At 38.9% G+C, this 9,497-nt stretch overlaps 1 pseudogene; it reads right to left on the minus strand.

The window, feature by feature from the left end:
• Window positions 1-4,332: 4,332 nt before the first annotated feature.
• LOC103275737 lies at window positions 4,333-4,851 on the minus strand (annotated as a pseudogene).
• Window positions 4,852-9,497: the final 4,646 nt, after the last annotated feature.

A 9,497-nucleotide genomic window follows, 5' to 3' on the forward strand; every position in this document is an offset into this window, starting at 1 on the left:
ATTACTTTCTATACTATAGTAATTGTCCTGAGCATATCAATGGGAGAGAGGGAGAAAATCAGAGAGCTCTATGTGCTTTATTTAAGAAGCTTTGTAGTCTTTGAATAGGGAGACCACATAATTTATTGTCCAAAGTAGAACATATTTGAGATTTAAAACAAGCTCTAATAATTCTGAAAATCATATTCCAAATATTTTAACAGAGCTTAAGCAGAAGATTTTCACTAGTCAAACTTGCATTGTATTTTTATTTCTTCTATATCTAGTCATATTGATCTTGGTATTTAAAACTTTGCTATAGATATTATGAAATTAGACTATTAGGTACAATTATCAGGATGATCCTTCCTTGCTATATATAGTCAAACAAATTGCTTAAACTTTTAAGTCTTTCATATATAAAATGGGAATAATTATTACACTTGCCTCACAAAATTACTGTAAAGGTTAAATTAATTCTTATATGCAGAGAAAAAAACGAATGAATGTCAGTTACTGATTTTTATCTATAGCTGTGTGTACACTAAAATTATTGTATACATTTATCAGTTTAAGGTGCAATAATTTTGGTGTTACAGTGATCTGACTGACTTAATAATCCTTTTTCAAAAAAGCTCTTCTAATTCATTTTTGCCAATTTTGTTTTCTCTTCTTCAGAACATGCTAAGAAATCATGGTGTCTCTGGCACCTTCTACTCATACCCAGACATAAGATCAATCAATATCTTAATGGTAACACATTTAAATATACATGAATAAAGTGTATGCCAGCATCATAGACAATAAAATCAGAGTTTGGGAGCTGTGATAAATGGTGGAAATATTCATTTTCTCGAGGCCACATGATTAATTTTTTATAAAGCCAGGACTAAATCCCATGTGTCCTGATTTCCAATGCACTGTTCCTTATTTTTGGCATGGAAGTATAATATATTGTTCAACTAAGACGTTTTGTGAATAAAAGAAGGCATTATTAAAAACACACTGGGAAATATATGTATAAATTAGTATTCTCCCAGGCAAACATTGTTTATGGCATATTAGCCATGAATTAATAGATAACAAAAAAAATCCCACCAGGTATTTTAATATGGAGAATTTAACATGGGGGATTTATTGTGGTTTATTTGCCATGGTTATCATTATATTTTAGTATGGAGACTTTAACATGAAGAATATTATGGAGAAAGCAATAGGGGTCACTGTTAGAAAATAGCTGTAAGAAGTATCCCTCATTTCTTGGGGTGGAGAAGTAAAAAGATAGATATTGAGGTTTCCAAACCTTACAAGTTCAAAGGGCACCAAATGACCTGGAATTCAAGCCCTGACCTTCATGTTGATGGCTGCTGACTGATCTGGGTGGTGGTTGCTAAGGGTTGGAATGGCTGTGGCAATTTAAGAAGTGAGATTTGCTGCATCGATCAACTCTTCCTTTCACAAAAGATTTCTCTACAAAATGTGATACTGTTTGATAACATGCTATCTACAGTAGAACTTATTTCAAAATTGAAATCCATTCTCTTGATCCATGCCACAGCTTTATCACATTTATGGAATGTTCTAAATTATTTGTTGTTATTTTAAACTATGTTCATAGCATTTCTATTGGACTAACAACATGCAGGTTGAGAACTAAATGCAAAAACAACTCCTTTCACAATAGCCACAAAAAAGAATACCTTAGAATTCATCTAGTCATAAAGTAAAAGATCTTTACAATGAAAACTACAGAACATTACTAAAAAGTATCAAAGATGACACAAGCAAATGCAAGATTATTCTATGCTCATGAATTGGAAGAACAAATATATTAAATGTCTATACTGCCCAAAGCAATGTATAGATTCAACATAATCCTTGTCAAACTACCAGCAATATTTTTCACTGATCTAGAAAATACAATACTTAAATTCACATGAAAGCAAAAAAAGAGCCCAAATAGCCAAAACAATTGTCAGCAAAAAGAACAAGACTAGTAACATCACACACCTATACTTTAAACTTTACTACAAGGCTACAGTAATCAAACCAGCATGGAACTGGTACAAAAATAGACCAATGGAACAGGATAGAGAAATCAGAAATAAGACCACAGGTCTACGTCCATCTTATATTTGACAAAGCTGACAAAACAAACATTGCAAAAGGAAACTCTGTTCAGCAAATGGTGCTGGAAAAACTGGCTAACCACATACAGAATGAAATTGAACTCCTAGGTAACCATACACAAAAATTATCTCAAAATGGATCAATGACTTAAACATAAAACTTCAAACTACAAAAATCTTAGAGGAAACCTAGGGAACACTCTCCTGCACATTAGCCTGTGCAATGAATTTATAAACGACTCCTCAAAAGCAAATGCAACAAAAGCTGAAATGGACAGGTGGAACCTTACCAAGTAACAAAGCTTCCACACAGCAAAATAACCATCAAGAGATTAAAGAGGCAACTGACAAAAGGAGAGTAAATATTTGCAAACTATGTACCCAACAAAGGCCTAATATTCAGAATCCATATAAAACTCAAGTGAATTGACAGTACATAAACAAATAATCCCATTAAAAAGTGGGCAGAAATGACATGAACAGACACTTCTTAAAGGAAGACATATTAGAAGGCAACACACATGAAAAATGTTAGGTTTCACGAATCATCAGAGCGATGCAAATCAAAACTGCCATGAGATGCCATTTCATATTGGTCAGGATGACTATTATCACAAAGTCAGCAACAGCAACAACAGATACTGGCAAGGCTATGGAGAAAAGGGAACACTTGTACACCGGAATGTAAGCCAGTTCGACCACTATGGAACGCAGTTTGGAGATGACTCAAAGAACTAAAACTAGAGCTACCATTCAGCCCATCAATTCCACTTCCAGGATTATACCCAAAGGAACATGGATGCAGCTAGAGGCTATTCTAAGTGAACCATCACAGAAACAAGAAACTGAAATGCATGTTGTAATGCATAAATGGGTACTAAACCCTGGGCACACACAGGCACAAAGATGGGGTCAATAGACAATGGGAAATGCTAAAGAGGGGAAAGAGGTAGGGGGAATAATGGAAGCCAAACCATCCACTGGGTATCATGATCACCCCCGGGGGGAGCACCTCAGAAGCCCAAACCTCCTCTTCATGCAAAATCCAGTACCTCTGGAGCAAATCCTCACATGTACCCCATAATTCTAACAATTTTTAAAAGGGAAACAACAAAATTACCCAGATGTGTGTGCACCCACTTGGTGTGGGAAAGGAAGAGAAAGAGAGAAAGAGAGAGGGAGAAGGAGCAGGAGAGGGAGGAGGAGGGGGGAGAGCGAGAGATAGAGACAGAGGGAGGGAGAAAGGAAGCGTGTATACTAGCAAAAAATGTTTTAAAGGGCTAATCCACAAAAAGGGTGTGCAAATATTATTTGGATTATTCTTGCAAACTTTCTATAAATTGGAAATTACTTCCAAATAAAACACCTTAAAATGTTAAAATAAGAGAGAGAGAGAAAGAGAGAAAAGATAACAGCATCAATCTCCCTATACATCATTATCAGAGCCCTTGAGCATCCAGTCTGGCTTCATTCCATTTCTGGAGCACAGGCAGAGTAGATCCAGCATAACTCTTAAAGGCCCTGGGATTTCTGGAATGGCCATGAGCATTGCTTTTACTTAAAGTCACCAGATGCATCGGTCTCTAATAAGACAAACTGGCCTTTAAAGCTTTGAAGCCAGGCATTGACGTCTCTAGCTATGAAAGTTCTAGATGGCATCTTCTTCCAATAGTAACTTGTTTCGTCTACACTGAAATTCTTTTATTTATTTATTCAGTGCTCAGCCTTCTATTGGGAGTTCTGTCTCCCCTGGGACAAATGTCCACTCTGCCTGTGTCTTTTTGAGCGCAGGTGGGTGTGCTCTGGTGGTTGGATGGGATGGAGGGGAGGGGACCCTGGTGAGCTTGGGCTTATGCGGGGCTGCGCGTGCAGTGGTGCAATCCCAGGACCCGGGGCCCTTTCTCCCAGGGCAGCCAGGAATGGTCAGGCCACTGCTGAGGTCTGGGCTTCCCTGAGGGGCCTTCGCTTGGTGCCCCTGGGTGCTGCCCTGGCCCATCTCCCCAGAAGATGGTCTTGGAAGGGTCACGGTGGCATACCTGCCTCGAGTGGGCGTGTGTCCCTTGCCTGGCGCCTCTCTTGGTCTGTTCCTTCCCTGGGAGTGGAGACCCTGGCCCCTCAGGGGAGGGTCCCCCAAGAGGGTCCTGCAGGGTCGTGGCATGGAGCTGGGAGTGTGCGGGGGAGGGAGCGACTGGGAGAGGGCCTGGCGTCGGGAGGGCTGGGCAGCCTAGTCATCCTTGTCCTTGGTGCCATATCTGAGGATGCGTGTGGACTCCACGTAGTTGAAGGTGCCTTCCTTGTCGATGGGTGCCTCGCGGTCCCTCTCGTCCGCCTCCTCGTCCGTGAAGCAGGCGCCCATGGTGGTGAGCAGCTCCCGGAGCTGGTCCTTGTGGGCACCACCTGAGGCCTCCTCGTCAAAGCAGGCGAAGGCGTTGCGGACCACATCCTCGGGCCAGTGCTGCTCAGCTTCTCCCCAAACATGGGGAGGAACACGGTGAAGTTGACGGACCCTAGGGCTCCACCCATCATGCCCTCCGGGTAATTCGTCCGCGGGGTTCTTCCCCAGCGAGGCAAGCATGTCGTGCAGGTCCTCCTCGTCGATGAAGCCATCACGGCTGTGGTCGATCTCGCTGAAAGCCTCTTTGAACTCCCGGATCTGGGACTGGTCAAGCATTGCGAAGACATCGGACGCGGCCCGCTGTGGCCCCTTCTTGGTGGTCTTGGCCTTGGCCCGCTTGCTAGACATCTGGGCTTCGGGTGGGCGGGGCTTCCCTGGTGCGGGGAGGGCGCTCGCTGGTGCCCAGAGCTGGCGCACTGCCCAATATCTGTTATTTCGTGTAGCCACTTTCATCAGTGACCTTAGCTAGACCTTCTGGTGCACTTGCTGCTTTACCTTGCACTTTTATGTTAAGGAGATGGCTTCTTTCCTTAAGCCTCAGGAACCGGTCTCTGCACGTTTCACATTTTTCTTCTGCAGCTTCCCCACCTCTCTCAGTCTTCACAGAATTAAAGAGAGCTAGGACCTTGCTTTGTATTATGCTTTGGTTTGGAGGAAGGTTGTGGCTGGTTAGATCTACTCCAGACCACTCAAACTCTCTCCATATAAGCAGTGAGGCTATTTAATTTTCTTACCATGTATTTGCTGGAATAGCACATTTAATATTCTTAAAGACCTTTTCCTTTGCATTCACCCTGTGGTTGTTTCGTTCAAGAGGCCTAGCTCTTGGCCTGCCTTGGCTTCCAACATGACTTCCTCACTAAGTTTAATCATTTCTAGCTTTTGATTTAAAGTGAGAGAAGTGTCACTTTTCACTTGAGCACTTAGGGACTATTGTAGAGTTATTAACTGAACTAATTTTAATACTGTTGTACCTCAGGGAAGAGGAAGGCCCATTTCTGCAATGCTACAACTACGTATCTTTACATCAGTCACATATTTTGTTAGTTCCATAAGTTGCTTATTGTTAGCAACTCAATATTTTGAATATGAATTTAATTGAAAATTGCATTTTCCCTGTGCACATCTAATTCATCTATTGAGTAATCTTGATATTTCAAAGTACAAAAGGAAAACACTCACAGCTTTATCCCAGATTGTCAGAATACTCCTGCTTTTTAGTGAGTTTAAAAAATAAGCTCTTATCAAGAAAAGATTTCTGTCTGCCTTGGAGAGCTTAAGGATGACTCCGCCTTGGAGAGGAGCCCGGACGAGTCACCTTTCTAAAGCCGAGTGGAGAATCTGTGATCTCACAGCTTCCCTACTCTTAGGTCTCTGTTATGAAAGATATGAAACCTAGTTCTTGAACCTGCATTTTAAATACTTTAAAAACACAGACATATCTAATTCCATATAGCACCAAATTGTTGTTGCATCATTTATATGAAAACATTAATTTTCGAGTCGATTTGTTTCAAAAAGATTGTTATATCATTTATATGAAAACGCTAATTTTAAAGTTGATTTGTTACAACAAGATTATATAGAAAATAAATTAAAATAATGTATTTATTTAATAAATATGTATCTGGACACTTGGTACATCAGTGAAAAGAAAAGAAAAAGTCCTCACCATTTTTTATCAACATACCAAAGTATATTTTCTAGTATGTACATGTGGGGAGACTTACATCCTAGGGTTTTGCTTGTTTGATTGATTTTTAAATGCCCTTCATATTATAGAGTCCAAATTTCTCTATTTGTCCTTAAAAGAACCGTTTAACCTGACTCCACTATAGCCATCCAAAATAGACCCCATAATTTTATCCACCTCTAACTCTGAGTTTTCTTTCAGCCTATTCCTTTTCTTAGCAATTTCATATCTTGATCCACCGTGTTTTTCACCCATCCAGTGCCCCTGTGTGATTCAAATTAAGAATAATAAACCCACCATAAAAGTTTCCTGACTTCTCTAGTCTAAGACAATCATGTTCATCTCCAAATTCCTAATAAATTAGTTTACATTAATATTTCCTGAATCTCCTAAAACAGACTGGCAGAAAAGATCATGCTTACAGTCCTTTTGTGTCCCCCAAAAGGCTTCAGACAAATAAAGCAATTAATGTTGATTACTTTATTTTTCAGTAATCTTGCTAGCTTTACTTGACTGTAACCATGCTTTTGAAGATATAGTGGCATCTCAATAGTACCTCTCAGCAATTAAGAAATGATTCAATTTTCCATCATCTGATTTCCACGGGGTGAATCTGCATTATATATAACAATACCCCTTAAATGTCACTGCAACATTTTGAGATTTACCTATACATCAGTAGAATACTTTATCAAATTTTATAAAAATAAGGAAATTCTAGATCTGCATTTTAACAAAGGAGTCCCATTTACAGAATTTTAAAACTGTAAGCAGGATTTGCCTTTTATATACTCTTGTGGAATACAAATGAACACAGCATATTCAGCAAATTATTAACAATTACTGGAATACTTTTGACTCAGCAAGTACACAAATAAATGGTATAAATGAGGAATAATACACTAGAAAATTATGCTTTGTGGAAATTTTCAACCTAAATTCATTTAGAAAAAGTTTTTTCACTTTATATGGTAATAACTTAGTTCCAAAGGCTATGGTCTAAAAAATCAGATTTTTAATTTTTTGTCATACTCCTTTTGAGGTTCTTAGAGTATGAAGATGATGAGCTATTTTCTTAATACTCTTGGCAGCTATGAAACTCAGAATATTGTCCCCCCACAGAGTCCATGTCCTAATCCCTGAAACCCATGAATATGCTACCTTACCATATTCAGACATATGATTAAATTAAGGATCTTGGAATAATTATCCTGAGTTATGCAAGTAGACCAAATATCATCCCACGGTTCATAAAAGGAGGAGGAAGGTGGGTCAAAGTCAGAGAAGGCCAAGCATCAATGGAAAACAGGAGTCCGTGCTGAGTGGCCACAAGCCACGAAATGTACACAGCTTCTGGAAGCCAGAAAAGGCAGAGAAACAGGTGCTCTCCAAGAGCCTCCAAAGTAACACAGTTCTGTCGATCACTTTTAGATTTCCGACTATATAATAATAAATCTGTGTGGTGCTAAAATGTGAAATTTGTGGTCGTTGTTAATAAATGAAGCAGGAAACCAGCAGAGTAATTTGCATTGTCTAGAAGCCATCTGCCTTTCAGATAACTTGGTTTCCTCCTGTGTATGTTCTGATAAACTTTTAGTCTATCATTACTTATCTTATTTTTCTGCTTCATGTCTAAGTACTAAAAACTGCTTTGAAGTCATTATAGTTTCTTGGAAGAAAAATAACCATACGATGTAATATTGCCATTTCATTGGCTCTTAGCAAAACTGTATGCAGTAGTACTCACCAGTGTAGACTTCTCTGCTTTTTGTCCCCAGCCACTACTACTCACTCTTGATTCCATGTCTTGCCCTCTTGCCATGCTACTTTGTTTCTCTGCCACGTTGTGCCTTCTTCTGCAGCACATCACAGATCCAGGTATAAAACCCACATCAAGCTTATAGCACTAAAGGCAGAAAACATGCAATGGCATTTTAAACTTAAATATCAATGTCCTAAATGGTATTACATGGCATTCTTTATGTTTTCCTGGTTCATTAACAAGATTGCTGTCAAATCAGACAATCTCACTACCTACTTTTTTTCATACTAGGAGCAAATTCTTGGAGGTTAAGCTAATTGTAGATATCCTAATATAGTACAGAGAACACAGTTGTTTTTGTTAGAAAAAGCAGTTTTCTATGAATGTATGACATATCCAGTATTTAAAGACTTTGCAGTACAAAAGTTTAATTGCTTACCTATGTGACGTTGACTGCCAAGTTGGGGAAACAGCACAAGTTAGGGAAAAAAGCAGTGTGTGATTAGCTGCCAGCTATTCTAGTCAAGATGATTATGTAGAAAGAAAAGTAAAGACTGATCAAGGAAGTTGCTTCTCAGAAAAACGTTTTTGTGGACAAGACAAATTGGGCTTACAATTATGTGCAGGATGCAGTTAAACACAGAAGAGAAGAGAGGCCATTCCAAGGGAAGCAAACAGTGAGAGTAAAGACAAGAAGAAAAATAAGTGCAACCCTGCACAGGCTGTATAATATGAAAGAAGAGTGGAAAATAAGGATGAACAGGAAGAGAAATGGGGCAAATCAGCGGAATCTTGGAGATATCACGGTAACCTGAGCAAGGAAGTGAAGTGATGACAGCTTTAGAAAGGCAAAAACTAGCATATCGGATGAAAAATGAGAAAGTCAAAATCAGAACTTCCATGTCTAGGGAATTGTGGATGAATTGCAAGATTTTAATTCAGGGGACTTGTGGCCCATTCAAGGGTACTATCACATAGGACCCTATGAAGCTCTCAGTGTCCATATTGTGAAACTTGGGTATTATAAGTGTTTTTAGGGCAGTAAAACATACTCATTTATTGGATTATTTGTACTATTTGAGAAAGTAATTTATGAAAGGTACATTTTCAAGATATTGATCTAAAGGACGACATTTTTACTTGACGTTAAAAGGAAACTTGCCTTGGCATCAACTCCAAAGAACACTGTACAGGTGAGGTAATGAACCAAGAAACTTCTTAATAATTTAGATATCGCCATAGTTATTGCAAAAGCATGAAATGTCACAGTCTTAGAGTCAAGATATGTAGACTGAACAGAGTCACTAACAAAAAAAATGAAACCACATGGAAATATCACTTCACTTACTTACTCATCTAAGGCCTAAAAATGAGTTAAACTTCAACTAAAACATTAGATGAAATGAGAAAAAATGTTTTTTACAGAGACAAAAAAGGGAGGAAGTGAGAGTAAAAGGCTTATTACCTCCAGAAATAGTCAACTACATTTGCACCCACACTTAACCATATCTGTAACTTTATCTTTAAATCCATTTATCA

The sequence above is a fragment of the Carlito syrichta genome, unplaced genomic scaffold (genome assembly GCF_000164805.1).
Source record: "Carlito syrichta isolate Samal-C Ts95f unplaced genomic scaffold, Tarsius_syrichta-2.0.1 Scaffold315659, whole genome shotgun sequence".
In the NCBI taxonomy this organism is placed as follows: Eukaryota; Metazoa; Chordata; class Mammalia; order Primates; family Tarsiidae; genus Carlito; species Carlito syrichta.